The sequence below is a fragment of the Sciurus vulgaris genome (assembly GCF_902686455.1).
Source record: "Sciurus vulgaris genome assembly, chromosome: 9".
NCBI lineage: Eukaryota > Metazoa > Chordata > Mammalia > Rodentia > Sciuridae > Sciurus > Sciurus vulgaris.
Window position 1 is genome coordinate 21,897,318 of NC_136469.1, and position 17,288 is coordinate 21,914,605.

The window sequence follows — 17,288 nt, forward strand, 5'->3', positions numbered from 1 at the left end:
ACCACTCCCTGAATCTGTAGCTGGAGCGTGAGGCAGGGCCTTACTGTCCTGCAATTCTCATCTATAAAAATGTGGGTAATAAGCAGTACTTACCTCACACAACTGAGGGGAATAAAAAATGATGTGAATAAAGCCCTCAGTGTCAAAAAAAATTAGCTATTTTTTTTTTTTTTCAAAACAGTGCAGATGGGCGAGTTCCAGTGGCACACATTTATTCAAACCATTTTACCTCAACCTTCTTCTCATGGATGGGAGTGATTAGCAACTCTACAAAGCTTGTCCCCAAAAGGAACAAAAGTGGCACACTCACTACTGACAAAGAGTTTGCCATTGTTTTCCATCGTCTACCTGCCAAGAGTGGTAAATATTTCACTGATCCAATTTCAGCAGGCTCTCATGCTGATGCAGCAAAATCCTCCAGAAAGGTAGGCCATGTTCAAGGCCACGTGCCTGGCGCTCTCAAGCCCTACCAGATGCAGGCTCCCTTTTTTTTGGCTTTTTTCCCTACCAATTTTTCCGTCACTCAACGCCTGTCAACCCACACACGTAAAGGAATATTCCTCAGGACACAATACATATGCCAACATTTGAATAAGCAGATTCTCTTCTGATATAGCAAGAGATCAAATTTTAATAGAGCGAAATTCTTCTAGTGTTATCAAAATGCATCAATTTTAGGTCATTTATTTTATTGTATCAGAAAACTTATCATTTTCAAGCTCTAATGCCTTTACCTACCAACAGACCCTAAAAACCATGGTGATTTTTCTAGGTCAAATAAATCCTACCTACTGTTTATTCATTTGTCAAAGAAAAGTAAATTCATTGAGACCTACTATGTGCCATGCATTCTACCAGGCATTGAGCCCAAAGATTAACTGAACACCCTGCCCATTCTCAAGGAGTGGCAATCTAGAAAAGAACCATAAAAAACAGACTCAAAGTGAAAAATACCAAACTAAAAACCAATAAAGATATCAAGAGAAAATTAAATAAAAACAAAATGAACTGCATGATAGTGCATGAGCTGATGTTATCCCATAACTATTTATTATCTAGAACCAGACTTTACAAGTACGTGTTCAGCCAGGGAATCTCCTTATTCCCATTAATTGACCTTCTCCATAAGCATACTTCAAAAATGTGAACTTACTGCATTTATACTGATAATTTATATCTACTTTATGTAATAGGATTTCATTCAAAACTCTACTGCCAAAGTTTAGAAAATACTACATCAGATAGCTCTTTTATCTAAATTCCTCATCCATTCATACAATAAAAATATTAATCACAGAAATAAAGTTGCTTAGTAAAGGAAAGAAAGTAGCTTAGAGACTTAGGATTGAAGACTCATTATGTTCTAACACGGTGTGCTTTACGTCCTTTATTTTATTTAATCCTCATAACTCCTTTGACAGGTAGGTATCAATGAACCCGCTTATGCATAAGGAGAATATGGGTAAAATCCATTACGGTGGACTCTGAATTCTTTTTTGAAAAACATTCTTTTGGTTTTGTCCCCAGAAATCCCCTTGATCCTCCTCCATTTTCAATCAGAAAATGTTTAAATAGCTGAATCATAATTTTATTAGGTTCTTCCATTTCACAAAACAATGCCAATTCTATCATTCTGTTTTTAAGTCAAGTTATAGATCTTAAGTAACCACTGAGTATATTCAGACAAAAATACTGCCAGAAAGCATAACACTAAGGTATACACTGCATACTTCTTACCAGAATCTTGTTTTACATAAGAACATACACAGAAGATGGCGGGAGGAATATGTAATTCACTTGATTTTTTTCTTGTTTAGAAGATTCAAATAGAATGCCTACAAGTATCAAGCAAAAACAGACACAAGTGACATGGGTGAGGTGTAAGACAATAGGGAGTAGCAGAATAGGTATGCTTTGTCAAAGTCAAATTCAATTTTTTTAAAAATGTTTAGTATCCGTGCTCTGCCTGAAGAACAGTCTAAATTCAGTTTTTAAAACATTTTTGTTTCATAATCTTTTCTAGAAGCCCTGTTGGATGCTACAAAACTATAACCATTTCATTTATTATACATGTTGAACCAATTGATTGTATTTGTAATTCAAAATTTTGACATATAGGCAAATCAGAATAAGCATCTCTCTTAAAACTCTGCTACATATCTTCAGCAAAGATGAATCGATATAGTTTTCTTGGATACATTTAAATTCATAATTAAGCTCCAAATGATCATTCTGAATACAGGATATAACAGAATAATATTAATGGATGTCAATATTATTAACCTTATACTTTTATAGTATTTTTATAACCATTTTATATATAATCTCACTTAATTCTCTCTACAAATTTGTGATACAGTTAGGATCTCTACTTAATAGACGGAGAAACCGGCTGCTATCGCTTGGATCTTGAATGTCGCCCAAGGCAGGTGTGTTAAACCTGGTCCTCAGCTGGTGTTACTGGAGGTGGCGAAACTTTAAGAGACAGGAGGTTTTAGTTCACTAGGGTGAGTGTCCTCGAAGAGTATTATAGACACTAGCCTCTTCCTCTCTTTGCTTCCAGACTGCCACAAACTGAGCAGCTTCTTCCATGATGCATTCCCATAACAGACACTGCCTGGCCAGCGGCCCAAAACAATGGTGCCAACTGATCATGGACTAGAACCTCAAAAACTGTAAGCAAAAAAAAAAAAAAAAAAACCTCCCCTCTTCTTAAGTTATTATCTCATGTATTTCATTACAGTCATGAAAGCTGACTAACATATAACTTTGGGTAAAACACAATGACTTTGCCAAAATCACTATATTCCAGGTTTGGAAGAACAAAGACTCTGTCTAGATCATTTTAATAAATGTAACAAATCTGTTTAATACAAACTTAATTGTGTCTAATGTTAGAATGTGTGAAGTCAGAATTAAAAACATGTTTGTGAAAGAAAGCTTTCATTCATGTTTGGATTAGCCTAGGGTTCTTGGACATCAGGCCCCACCTCCATAGCTTGCTCACACTGTCCAATGGGAACTTTATAACATTAAATAATGGCTCAAATAATTGCTACCTTTTTATCCAAAAATTGTGGGAATCTGGGTAGTGATTTGGAATGTCCCAACATATTTTCCTACCTAGATAAGTACACATATCATGCTGACTAGTATTCACATTATCATTTTAATTCTAAAGGCATGTTCCTTTTAGCAGAGCTCCAAACTCTTTTACATTATTATCAAACTGATAAAAGCTTGGTAACTTTGTGATTTTACTGTAAGCCATCTCAAAGTATTTATGAAAATATGCAGGGAATAAATTATGAAAATAAGTACATAAATAAAAATATCCAGCTTCTGCCAGCAATGGACAATGAGCCCAGATTTTTTAAAAATCTCTGGGGTGATTACTATTCGTAGAATGTTCAAGTAAGCTTTCATAAACCAAAAACTCTCTATTCTATTGACTGTAAGAGATTATTTGAAAACTGCTACCTTTACTTTCCCTTTACTCTTCAAACATGTTCGTGGAGACAAAGTCTATTCCCAGTCTTCCCATTGGCCTAGGTCCCTCCTGGTTTTAGCACCAGAACTTCTCAGTTCCAAGCAAATCTAGAGGATGGTCAGAAGTTGATCAGATTAGACAAAAGGGAATGAAGGGAAGGGAGAGAAGATGAGAATACGAAAGACAGCAAAATGAATTAGACATCACTTTCCTATGTTCATATGTGAATACACGAAACTCCACACCGTTACAACCACAAGATTGGGATCCTAATTAGGGTAAGTTTTACTCCATGTATGTATATGTCAGAATACACTCTACTGTCATGTATAGCTAAAAAGAACAAATTTTCAAAAATTTTTAAAAAGATGATAGTCATTCCAAAATGGAATATGAAAATAAACTAGAGCTCCTTGAAGGTAACTTTCCAAACTAAGACTCTCAATGAGAATCTGTGATTTTTATTATTATGTTTATGTGGACCAATGTGCTAGAGAAATACATCATATGCATTTGAATCTCAGGTTAAATGTTGTGTGATTGAGAATCCCACTTGCAATTTCTTTGCTCTGCAGCATCGACCCTGGTCACTGTTCTTCTCTCATGCACTCTTTCTCTGCAACAAATCACCAAGAGATTCTGACAGGGAAATTTAAACAAGTAGGGAAAAAAAACTCCCTTGAGGCTGTAAGAGGATTTTTATCACTGCTAGTGCACTGTGGCTTCAAGCATTCAACCAAAAGGAAACATAAACCTAAGGATTTTTTTTATTAGAAAACCTTATCAGAGGCAGAGTGTAAGCTTTGCGCTTGTTTTCATTTGTCACTGGGTTCCATTATCTACCTGTGAAATGGAAAGTGGATGTCTGTGGACTCTGGTGTGGTGGACCACCTTAGTGAAAGGCTCTGCAGTTTCAGGCAGGGAGAAAAACATGGCTCCTCCACAACCCCAATGCTTACAGCTCACACAGTACTTAAACACTCACAATCCCCAGCCCACCGTACTGCCCTGGTGTTGGAGGAATATGGAAAAGCAGGCCTGACCACCCTCCTCCCATACTTATCTACACACAACGTCCTGAGATAAGCACTAGCCTAAAATAAATACGTCTCAGCTTCAAGAAAATCTGGAGGACTCATGTTAATAAAGGCAAACTTTCTCTCCTGTGATTCCTGTTTCATATATCAAGGTCAAAAGAAGAGAGTTAGAATAGATGATTATGTAGCATTTAAGAAAGACAAAAAACTCACATATATGAAAACATTTTGGACTATTTTCATCTTTAAAAAATCTCTAGAGTACAGACCCACATAAATAAGCAATAGCTTCAGGCTAGATGCCTAACCCAGCCACTCTATGGCAACAGGCCAAAAATCGATTATCTTGGAGGTAATTTTGTTAGATTTGCAACAAGAAACAAAATCTTACACCAACCAACGCTTACTGCATTTTATTTTGTTGGTATCAAAGGTAATACAAATTTTTGGACAATGTTATGACATCTCATTAGTAATGTGTTTAGGGAATGAAACTATTATTCATAATAATGGTATAAATATTTATATTGAATTAACTTCTTAGGTTAAAGTAAAATAGTTTAAAAGAAATGTTGAGAGCGAGGTCATAAACTAGTAATGGGAAAGAGAAGTGTTCAGGCTGCATTTGCCCCGTCCCCAGGGAACCACACAACACTGAGGTCAAATATGGGAACAGCCACAAGTAACTCCACGGTGGGCCGTGGAGCACAGGCCGGGAACATAACTCCTTCATCGATCTGAAGAGAGACTCAAAAGGCGAACGCTGGGGCAAAATGACTGATGGCTAGCATGGATACTTGCATAGGACATGAAATCTCCCCAAAATCAAACCTTTACTAGACCAGGCTCTTGGACAAAAAGACCATCTTTTAAAAGTTGCCAGTTCTCAATTCCATTTTTTCACTTGGTGAGGTTTCAATTAAAATCTAAAATTACTTGGGAGTTGATTTACAAAATTGCTCTAAAATTAGTATGGAACAAACATCACTGAGAATGTTTTCAAAACCACGTGCAAGCACACACACACGCACACATCCATGCACACAAAGATAGAGAAAATTAATATGAACAGGATATTAAATCTACCAGATGTTAAGAAAATAGCAAGGACACTTAAGCCTATGTGATATTAATAAACAACTGACAGAACACCAGAATGAAATAAATATACCAGAACCAGAAACACACTTAATTCAAGAGTAGGCGTGTTTGCAGGTGTGTACACCTAGAATAAGATACGATGTGATGTGGTAGGATCCATCTCCCACAAGTAAGTGGGAAATGGATGGGCTATCCAAAAACCACTTTTGAAAAATGCTCAATTATTTTTAGGAGAAATATCATTTTAATCCCTGTCTTATACAGCAAGAAATGCTGGATGGACTAGAGAGGGAAAAACTCATTAAAGAATTTGATGGAGATCTTTTAAGGGGAATGTAATTTGCTATATTTTAACCTGTTCTAAGTGAGAAAGTACCATCTACACACACACATACACACACACACACACACACAACACAAAACCCAATGGAAGAAATATGACATTCAACTTAACCCACACACATATTTTCAATTTGTATGACAAAAATATATATTAGGTAACACAAAATGACCAGTATCAATATCCCTAATACATAAATACATAAAGGGCACTTGAAAACTGATAAAAGGAAAACCAAGGTTTTAATATGCAAACAGGTTAAAGATATTACCATTAAATATGAAGTGCCACTGAATGTAAGAATTTCAAAAACATTCATTCTCCCTTAAGCAAAGAATTACGGATATTTTAGTCAGCTTTTTCACTGCTGTGACTAAAGGACTCAACCAGCACAATTGTAGGGGAGGAAAAGTTTATTTGAAGGCTCACAGTTTCAGAGGGCTCAGTCAATAGACAACCAGTTCCATTCCTTGGGGCTCAAAGTGAGGTTGATCATGGCGGAATAGTGTGGCAGAGGGAAGCAACTCACATGATGATCAGGATGGAGAGGAGAGAGAGAGAGAGAGAGAGAGACGAGGAGGAGGAGAGGAGAGAGACAGAGAGACAGAGAGAAGAGACAGAGACAGACAGAGACAGACGGGCAATTCCACTCACCAGATACAATTAAAAACCCCAAAAACCACAATCCCAGTGCCCACCTTCTCCGGTTACACTCAGTTAATCCCATCAGAGGATTAATTCACCAATTGGGTTAATTCACAACCCAATCATTCCCCCTCTGAACCTTGTCCAACGTCTCACATGGGTTGGAGGAGAGTCACCCATCAATCCAAACCATAACAAGTAGAAGAACTTGTGGTACTTTGAAGCCCAGATTTTAAGTAAAACCAATCTTGGTCCAAGAGCCAAGTCTACTACTTAACAGTTATACGATCTCGAGCAAGGTCACTTATTAACCGCTCAAAAAACTAAATTGCTCTAGCCTTTAAAATAGGTAATAATACTGTCCTCGGTTTAGAGTTCTTGCAAAGAGTAAATGACGATGATGGAGACACAAGTCTGCAGGACGTGGCCTTGACAGGTGGCCTCAGTAGGAGCCCGGCACACGCCGACTTTAGCTTTGTTGTCGTCACAGTCATCTTCACCTCTTGAAATAACAAACTTTAAAGAAATAAAATCCCTCGGTGGGGAGGGTGCTGGTGTGACTGGTGTATCTCCCAGGAGAGGGGAAGTGGGTGCAAGCTTTCTGAAAAGCAGTTTAGCAATAACTGCAAGAAGCTTTCAAAGGGTACATACCTTTATCTAGCATACGACATACATATCACTCCTTAAAAGTCAGAAAAAGAAAAAATACAATAAAAATGCAAAGAACATCAGAAACCAAGGTCATTCGGAAAATATTCATCATAGTTTGATAACAGCAAAAAAGTAATAATATATTATTTATTATTAGAATAATAATTGCTAGTAGTCTTAAAGTCTGAGAAGGATGGCTCAACAACTGATAATGATTCATATGCCTAAGCACTAGATAGCAACTTTTAAAAAGTTAGAGAAGTGTTTACAGGCATGGGGAAAGTGGTTTTCTTTTGTATTCATGGCACTGAGTTAGAACAGAGCCTCCCATAGGACCTTGCAAACTGCAGGTGTCAATCAATATCTAAGCTGAATTGAAAGACAGAATTCTGTGTTCAAAAAAAAAAAAAGGACAGCATTTCTCTCTTTCTCTTTCTCTCATACACACTACAAACATACTGCAATCTCAACTTTTATAAAAGAATCATAAGAAACCCAGGAAACATGAAATACTCATAATATTGACAGTGGATGATATTTTTCCTACCACTTTAGTCTTTTCTCTATTTGTCAATTATTTTTTTCCAATGGAGACCTATAACCAAATTATGCATAAGAAAAAAATGTCATGGCATGAATCTTTTAGATACAAAATATTTGTTTTCCCTAGAATGGAATTACATTTGTTCTTAGGTATACAATGCCACTAGAATTTATACCTAGGGGTTACTGTCAACTTTTTGAAATCTGAAAAAAATTCTACTCATCCAAAACTTCATTCAACCCTACAGCATCTAAAGAGTATATTTCAACAGATCCCTGACATTCTCAAAGGAGAGAACCAAACAGTTTCTCATTATTCAAATTCTCCAACATGCACACCAATGATAACTCCAGAGAGTGATGTGATGAGTCAACCAGAACGCAGGGTTACCCTGGGGTGTGGCTGCCGGCCACCCACTGGGCTCCTTCACTGGAAAGGCCAGTCTCTGGTGGTGACATAAATTTACACCATAGTAAAATTACAGATTACATGCTGCACTTTAAAGATGGCTGGTAGACTCTTAGCTTTGACTCCTGTATCACTAAGTTCTTAGTGGCCGTGTCCGCAATGTCAAATGCTATACAGGAGGACTTTGGCAACAAGTTATACAGTCAACATTGGTTTTACCTAAGAAGCCTAAATTCATTCTTTAGTTTATCAAGTATTTTCTACCTACATAATAAATTCAAAGAACACTGTTGCACACTTCCAGTGATTAAAAAAGTATGACAGAACAAAACTGAAATCTATTTTATAAAGTCTTTCATATTTTTCAGAAACTCAAGTACTTAATATATCTAATGCCAATATTTCTGACTTTTAAATGAAATATGTAATTTTTATTGTAGTCATTATTTTAAAAATTGCCCTTATCTATAATTGCCCAATATGTGATACCTACATTTGTAAAGAACTGTGTCACAGTATGCGTCCTTCAATGTAATTTCTATGATTTACTTCAATAAACTCCAAGTGCTTTTCTTCTTTTGTTAGGTGTTGACACATAAGGGTTTTGTTTGTTTGTTTATTTGTTTGTTTTTTTAGCAGTGTACTTCTTAGCCACAATCAGAGGGCAGCCATGAGATGTCACGCTGGTCTTGTGGAGGCTCCAGTCGTGGCTGTGCACCGAAGAGGGAATAGATTGATCAGCTTTGCTAGCACTCATAATTTAATCATCCAACCAAAGACAGGATGTCTACATTCAGATGAACCAAGAAGAATGTCTAATAATAAATCACGGTGCTACATAGCTGATCCAATTTGGGCTTTGTGGTGGCCAGGCCATTGCTATTACAGAGAACATTCTGTGGTCTGTTAAAGAATCAGTGAAGTAATCTAGACTTTTTAATTGTCCAAGGACAATGAATCAGAGAAAAATGAATATTTACAGCCTCTGATCCTCCGGGGGGGAAAAAAAAAAAAAAAAAAACTTGCTCAGCTGGTGGTGTGGAAGATTAGGATGCAAATCATTATGGTTAATACACTATTTGTGAATGCCCATATTTTTTTCTTCCTATCATGTTTATTTAATTTTCTTTCTCTCTTACTCATCATAACAGAATACTGACACACATTTAATTCAATTAATTCCCACAGTTCTTCAGCATAAGCAGACCCCTCATAAAACAGAGTGTGTTAAATATACAATCAAATCTTTAAAGTATTACAAATAATAGATCTTCTTAAATATACTAAGAAGGGATTTATGTGCCTGTTGTCTTTAATTTCATTAACTCACTCATGATATAAATTGTTTAAAAGTCTTAAAAATGAATATGCTGAGATTAAAAGAACCAAGGCTTCTAAGCATTGCACACCGCACCTAGTGCTGTCTCTTTGCTTCCTCCGCACAATGAACAGCTTTGGGAATGTGGAAATGCTGTATTTTAAAGCAAAATTTTCAGAAAAACAGGTTTGAGACATATTTATGCCCAAGCATTTCAAGAGAAGATGAGAGCAAATATATGAAATTACACATAATATAAAAATCACATCTGTCTCTTAAAGATTGATTAGATGGGTAAGTATACAAGTCCCAGATTTTGTTATAAAGACAAAACACAACTTAAAGGTGATTTTTTATACTGTGTATCAACTAGGCAAAGTATTATGAGTGTGATTTGTGCTGATCTGAGTGGAACAGTGGTTAGTCAAGCTAGTTTGGCACATGAAGATGTTCAAACAGGCCTCAACCAGGATGTTAAATGATCATTTAGGATATTGTAAAGTTTTCTTGAAGACAACTAAAATCTTTGCCATACAGGTTATAACTTTAATTCAAGATGCCACTGTTCTTAGTTCTATTTTATTTTCCCCCACATCAAATAATTTTTGTGTTTTGTTGAGCTCATCTCTGAAGCACTAAGAAAAGCAAAGACCACCAAAAATGAAATGGAAGTCATTTTGAAGTACTAAAGGCAAGTTTGTGGTGAATGACTTGCTATGGTCAAGGGGCAACATTTTATTGACTCACTATAGTCTAAAATGGTAGCCTTGAGTCTGGTCTGCTTCATGAATTTACCCAAGAACTAAGTGAAGGGTGAAAGACTCTAAGCTTTTAAAAGTGAAAAATATTAACGGATTCTCTTTAGATCATATTACTTAACTTTTTTAACACTCTCCTTTTGAGAAACAAAACCTTAGATTCTGTTTAACAGTGATTAAAAATTTGTAAGATGATACATTATAAATAGCCGATATGTGGAAAATTTTAAGAATTAAGTTTTATTTTTAATTTGGAAGGTGCTTTTCATTGCCATTGTTACTCCAGTCATTCAGGATCAGCATGCCAAATGAAGGCTGCTTGTATATCACCACACTTTTCTATCCTTGGAAAACATCAGAGAAAGGCATTGGGTAATTTCACTAGTAGGCCTGTTGTATTGCTTTTGTTGCATAAGCAGAACAGCAGGTAAAATAGATAGATGGCTAGACGGATAGATGGGAATAAATTGAGGGGATGGACAGACAGAACTCCCTTGAAGGGAAATGCTTTCTCTATACTCCATGAAATCATTAATTAATTCCCAAAGGAAAGTCCAATCAAAGCCACATGATTTAGAAAACCCTTGAGATTAATCGCTTAACCACCTTACTGTCTGTTTCACTTAGGTTCTGCAGGTGGCTATTTTAAGGTCCCACACACAATGGACAAGCCTACTTGGAATGGCTTGCCTAATGCTCAAAATATTGCAACTCAAGAAACTCCGTTTGGAAAACACATTGTCTTGTACTGAGATGACAACTATCATGATAACCCATGTTCAAGTACAATTCAAATTGACCAAAAAAAATATAGCTTTTAGATATTGGTCCGTAATCACATATCTACAACATATTTTCAGGACTGAAGATGTTGATACAGCTATGCCTGATATAAGGAAAGTTCTACTTCAATTGCAAATGTATGTAACTATGGTTATAAGATATAAACCTTCATAAACATGATTTATTGGTACTGGTGATCGAACGCAGAACCTCACGCAAGCCAGGCAAGTACTCAACCACTGAGCCACGTCCCCAAACCCTTCGTAAGCACTTTTATAATGCATTTATTAATTTACAGGACTGAAAAGCCATAAAATGAATGAACTAACATGACTTTTCAAATGACAACTGTGCTTAAGACTCTAAAAGTTCCCTTAGTTTTTTCCCCACATATCATAATGCCATTGTTAGGCACGCAGGACACATAAAGTTTTGGAATCATAGACTATAGCATTTTCACAGGAAATTCAATCATAGCATCACCATTGGATTTATCTATAAATAAATGCTTAAGATGAAATTATTTGCCTAATAGCATCATTCTTAAGCCTGAGTATTAAAGTATATATGATTATGAGCATATCCTAAGAAGCCCTCTGATCAGGGATTTCTAATCCACATTAAAAAAAAAGTACTAACAACATGGCCTTGGAGCAGATTCCTTGGGGCTTTAGAAAGAGAGCTAGGTCATGTGGAAAAAGTAAGGTACAGAATACAGAAGAGACTGAACAGTTTTCCACTGAACACTTAACTTGAGATCATTTGAAATAAGGCATTTCTATTTATTAAAAAGTTCCATGTGAAAGACAAGAATTTATTCCCTATAGATTATAAAATGTGTATTTGTATACCTACTACTGGGAATTGCTCACTATGAAAAAAGAAATATTCAGTTAGCATTTTACTAATTTAGATTCCATCAGTTTTTAACTTTTTTATTTTCAGATATCAGTGCTACCTGAGAACTGACATCTATTTGGTTCTAAAAGATATAACATCAGTTTGCAGTTGTCTCTCTGTCTCTCAGAGAATTGCCTTCTTGGATTTTGCCTGAAGGTAGTGCAAGTTAACTCTGTTATCCATGTGGGGATATGCCTTATTTATACTAAAAGATACTCCAAAGTCTCAGAAAAGAAATGAACAACTTTCAATTGGCATGCTTTAGAACAAATATCTGGCTTTTATCTGGAGTTTAATGGTTTTCCATTTCACAAAACTAAAATATGATTGCATTATTTTATAATCAAATTTAACTGATGAATCTATGACATGAAGTCATTTAGAATTTTGACAAAAATTGTATAGGAAATGAAGTCATTCAGTCAGTTTCCATCCCTAAAGTGATACTCAAGTCCAACATTTTAAGAGTGTTGTCTGTCTATAACTTTGCATGATTCTTCAAACATATGGAGAGACAAAACTAAACTTGGTCTATCTGGCTGTTCTTATACTTTATTAAAGTCTAAAACAAAGTGCTGCTATAATTACACACACCCTAACTGGTCACTAGTATATTCCCAATAAATACTGATTTGCCTAATCAAAGAGAATATTCTTCTAACATAAGAGAGTATTTTAATCAGTAAGTATGTTGCCCAATGACACTAAACATCTAGCATCTCTTTGCAAGCACATTTCATAACCTTTCAAGGACAATCTTCCAAATCACATTGGAAAGAAATACACCAAAAAAGCATTCCGTTGCAGAAGCATTTTAAATTACTACATATCCAACAGGTTTAATTTTTAATGCCCAAGTACTAATCACAAAGCCTTGGTCAGTGACTGATTTCCTATAATGCTTTACTGAAGTACATTGCAAGGGAACATGAGCTAATACATTGCCTTATATACCAATATAAGGTGACAATGCCCACTTGCTCAGTCCTCTCCTTACTCAACTTCTGACACACTCTATCAGCTAGTTGCCCTGTTGATTCCCAGCGCCGTATGTGTTGCTTTAGCACTGAGTCAGATTACTACCATTTCTGATCCAGAACTCATTAAGAAAATTCCTGTTACAAGCAAAGTCTGAAATGTAGGTGCACAGTAATAAAAAGGCTACCTTTTGTCCATCTTGAAACAGGGAAGATAATTTATCCTCTCTTCTAGGCTTTTACTTATTTTATAGAACCACACCTTTATAAACAAATTCTTTCAGACAGAGAGAAGAGAGAGAGGCGAGATGCAACACCTGGCCTTAGCAAATGTAAGGACCTCAAACAACATTTAAGAGAGAGGAGAAACCTGGTTCAGGATTAGAAAAAAGCAAAAGGAGTCAATCTGCATTATTAACACAAGAGTAACAGAAAACCTCACCAGGTTCTCCCTGTAAGTTTTGTGCAGCAGCAACAACCTAATATGCACATCTTCAACTGATAAACCCTCTTGTCCCCGAAAAGAAACTGCTGGGTCCCCCTTCCTTGGGTCCTCAGGGGTAGAAACCACCACCCCACAGGGAGGAGAATTCAGAGGCACAGGGAGGGGCAAACGCGGGATTGTGTAGCTCTAGCATCTTCTTCTTGGTACCAGCTACAAACCTGTAAGTCCATTCAAAAACCAGACTCTTAGATTTGCTCCAGCTCTGGGCCCTGCCAGAGGGGCCTGAAGAGGTTGAGGAGTCTACAGAGCAATGATCCGACTCCAATGACCTCCCCCCACCCCCTCAGCTAAGTCCCCAGCTTGCTAACCTCTTAATGAGACCTCTCTGGAGTAGGATAAGAGATGCGTGGGTAGTCGCCAAGAGGCGACATGCATCCAGGAGTTGCTGGGGGTGGGGCTAGAGATGGTCACTGAGAGGGGCTTTTTAAGAAACACCAGGCAACCGGGACCCCAGCATCATCACCCCTTGCGAGCTTTAAGGACCCCTTCTTCTGAAGCGGGCGGAGGCGGTAGCCTGTGGTTGGGATTAGGGGTGAAAGTGAGTCCCTGGGCCACAACGCTTCCCTCAAGGACCGCGCAGGTGGGCGCAGCCTTGGAAGGTCAGCGAGGCCAGGGCTCAGAGTTACCCGGGGGGCCGGGAGAGTGTGAGCGCGTGAATATGAGTGGGAACAAGCGCGCACTCCGGGGCGGAGGGCGCTCGCAAGACCGTAAGCGGGGACAGGGGTACCCCAGCAGCCAAAGAGAGGCAGCACACCCTACCCACTAGGCGACAGGGCTGGAGGGGCGATCCGGGCTGCAGGATTGAGAAACTTGATGCAAAACACGCAGGCTCCCCAAGGCAGGACGCGCCCCCGCGCTCTCAGACACGCTCGGGCGCCTCCCGATCACCCACCGGCGCCCACCCCACCCTGCGAAATTCCCCACCGAGCCCTCGGATCCGAGGCGGGTAATTACCTCTCCCGGAGGCTGAGCGGGGGGCGGCAGCAGCAGCAGCAGACACTTTTAGCCCGACTTTCCGGCGTTCGCGTGTGAGCGAGTGCGCGCCGAGGAGCTGTAACCTGCTATTTATAGACCCGAGCTCAGCACCCGGGGCTGAGAACCTGGAGGAAACGAGCAGGCGTCGCGGCGCAGGGCGCGGGCCGCGGCTCCCGCGGCTCCCGAGGCTCCCGCCGCTGCCCTGGGCTCGGGCTCGGGCCGCGCTCTGCGCTCGCTCCCCGGCCCGCCGCGCGCGCCCCAGAGAAGTTGTTACCAGCGCGGCTGCTGCTTGGGCTGCTCACACGCCCCCTGGCACAATTGCTACTTCCCCCCTCCCCCACCTTCCTGCCCCTCTTCCTTCTTCTCTGCTCTCTCCAAGCGGTCTCCTCCCAATGTCACTAGCGACCGAGTAGAGGCGGCGGCTGCAGCTAACGAGCTCGCAACTGGCGCAGCTTGCCTCCTGCTACTGATGGAGCGGAGTTGGTGGCCCGCCGCGCACCTCGAAATGACCAAAACAGGCTGATTGCGTGTGCTGACACCCCGCATCCAGACCCTCTGCGCGCGGGGACAATCACCCAGGCTAGGGTGTGGGATCACTGCTGCGGTGATGAAGAGGGATCAGGGGACGTCGCGCTGAGTCCCGGGCAGGAGAAACCTCAGAGAAAAAGATCAGCGGGAGGCGGCGCCCCAGACCCCGGCCGCTGATGGTCTCGAGGCCATAGGGTGAAGGTGAAGCCGTGTCCCACGTTCGGGGGACTTATGCCTGCTGTCACCCTGGGACGCGTCTCTCCTGCCTCTCCGACCCCTTGGCCCAGGTGGAGGTCTGGCGTGGGAGACCTGGGCACTGGCTCGACTTCCAGTCCAGAGCAACCCAAAGCCACCCTCCGCGAGTCCCCCACGTTGCAGGGGGTGGCAAAGGCCGACTTGCTCCCCACAAGCTTGTGGTATGACTTAGGGAGACTGAGTGCGTGGGTCCGAGTCCGCCTTCGGCGTGTTTGGGGTGTTAGGGAGATGGGGTATGTAATCACGCAGTCTGGAAGGAGACTAAAACTCCCCCACTTCCTCGCCAACAAGCCCACGGGGGAAAGCACGCCGCCTGCTCGTTCCAGGCTGTGGGGTGTGGGGCAAGTGACTATCCCCATCTGCGCCTTACAGGTGCCACCTGGCGGTTCTCTTGGAAAGGCTTTGACGGAGCTGCTCAAAGGTAAAGGTGCCTAGAGCAGCCCATAAATGTACCCTCAGCTTCTCTCTTCTGGGCTCTTTAAATTCGCATTTTAAATAAAATAGAGTTTCAATGCTTGTACACAGTGTGACATTTGCCATACCAAGGGCCTGGAATCCCGAAGTCAGGATGGTGAAATCAATTTAGGTTAAGTCAGTGCTTAACAGTTTCACAGTGTGGGAAGCTGTATCTACCCCCAGCTGTCACCCCTGCTGTCACTGCCTGAATCTAGGCATCCTTTCACTCCAAAAGCATTTGACTGCCACTGGCTTATAAGCTTTGTCAGTCGGTGCAGGGACTTGGGTTGTTTGGGTTTTTGGTTAAGGGGCGGTTTGTTTTGTTGCCACCACTTTGCTTCCAGGGCATGGGGCAATGCCCAACATACTGTAGTTTCCATAAATAGTTATAGGATGAGTTAATAAGCACTACAGGCCAGAAACTCCTGGTCTTCCTACAACCCTTACCTTTCCTTCTCTCCCAGCTATTTCTGGCTCTGCTGAGTTCCACCACCAACCCAGGTGAGCTGAGTGGAGAAAAGTGAGAGGGTGAGGGATGAACTGGCCACAGACCTTGTAAAGATGGGGGTCTAGTCACACAGCTGGAGTGTTCCTCCATGGAACAGGACCAAACACACTTCCAGCCAGACATAAGTCCTGTTCATAAGGGTCGACTGAAAAGATGGTACAACCTCCCCACTGTGCAACAGTTTTAGACTATTCTAAAGAATATCAGAACATTAGGATGCCAAAGCCTTACCATTAACTTGAAAAATATCAGTCCTCTAACTTTGAATGGAGATTGTGTGTTTATGCAGACTGCTGCAGTCATGCCTCAGGTACTAAAACATTCCTCCTCAGAACAGAGTTGTAAAATAGGTACAGTACCGATTCCGTGGACAGGAACACTTAAAGGGATACACCCAGAAAACCCTATATAACTAAAATCCAGATATAGATCATGTTGACCAAGCCTTTTTAAAGGGTCACCGAGGAATATGTACCACACCTGTGATCATCATATAGGAAGTTTAAGTGGGGTGGGAGAGAATGAAAGAAACCAGGACTTTATCAGATGATATGCCTCATGGCATTTTTTGAACTTCGTCCAATGTTTACCTTTTTTAGTTATTTGGCAGCATGTTCCTTGAATAATCCTGGAGGATCCAGTTGCTTCTATGGTTGATTAAACTCATTCAGCCTTTACTTTTACCAACCTTGAACTTTTAGCCACTTGTGTCCCCAGAACATAACTCCATTTGCCAGTGCAGGACAAAATATTTTCATTTCCTTTGGAAATATCTTGGTAGGGCCGGAAGTCGAAGGTGATTCCCAGTAGTTACCTTGCTGTCTGAAGCAATAAAATCAGTCTAGGATCTGCAGGACCTACGTCACATCTCCTTTGCAATGAGGTAGCTAACACTCTTTTCATACATTCACTGTTCCTGGAGGTTTTTATTTTAGGTGAGATGAATGTGACACAGTAAGTATCTGTATTTTCATAATTCTCTACTATTCGAAATCTCCTAAAATAGAGCACCCATGTGATGTCAGATTTCTTCTTAACCAGATTTGCTCATTCATATCAACAGTATGCTGTAAAGTCAGTCCTTGTTTTCATCCCAATTTTTAAAAAGT

General features: G+C 40.0%; 1 protein-coding gene across 5 annotated transcripts in view; it reads right to left on the bottom strand.

Annotated features, from left to right (window-relative positions):
* INPP4B (inositol polyphosphate-4-phosphatase type II B) overlaps positions 1-14,744 on the bottom strand; it is a 781,666-nt gene extending 766,922 nt beyond the window's left edge. For 3 of the 5 annotated variants that reach the window (XM_079154817.1, XM_079154816.1, XM_079154814.1), the window contains exon 1: positions 14,412-14,743. The gene's annotated coding sequence lies outside the window, so the exon portion shown is untranslated. Of the gene's footprint in view, positions 1-14,411 lie in introns of all 5 variants that reach the window. The other 2 variants (XM_079154820.1, XM_079154821.1) reach the window with 2 other exon arrangements.
* Between the last annotated feature and the right edge of the window lie 2,544 nt (positions 14,745-17,288).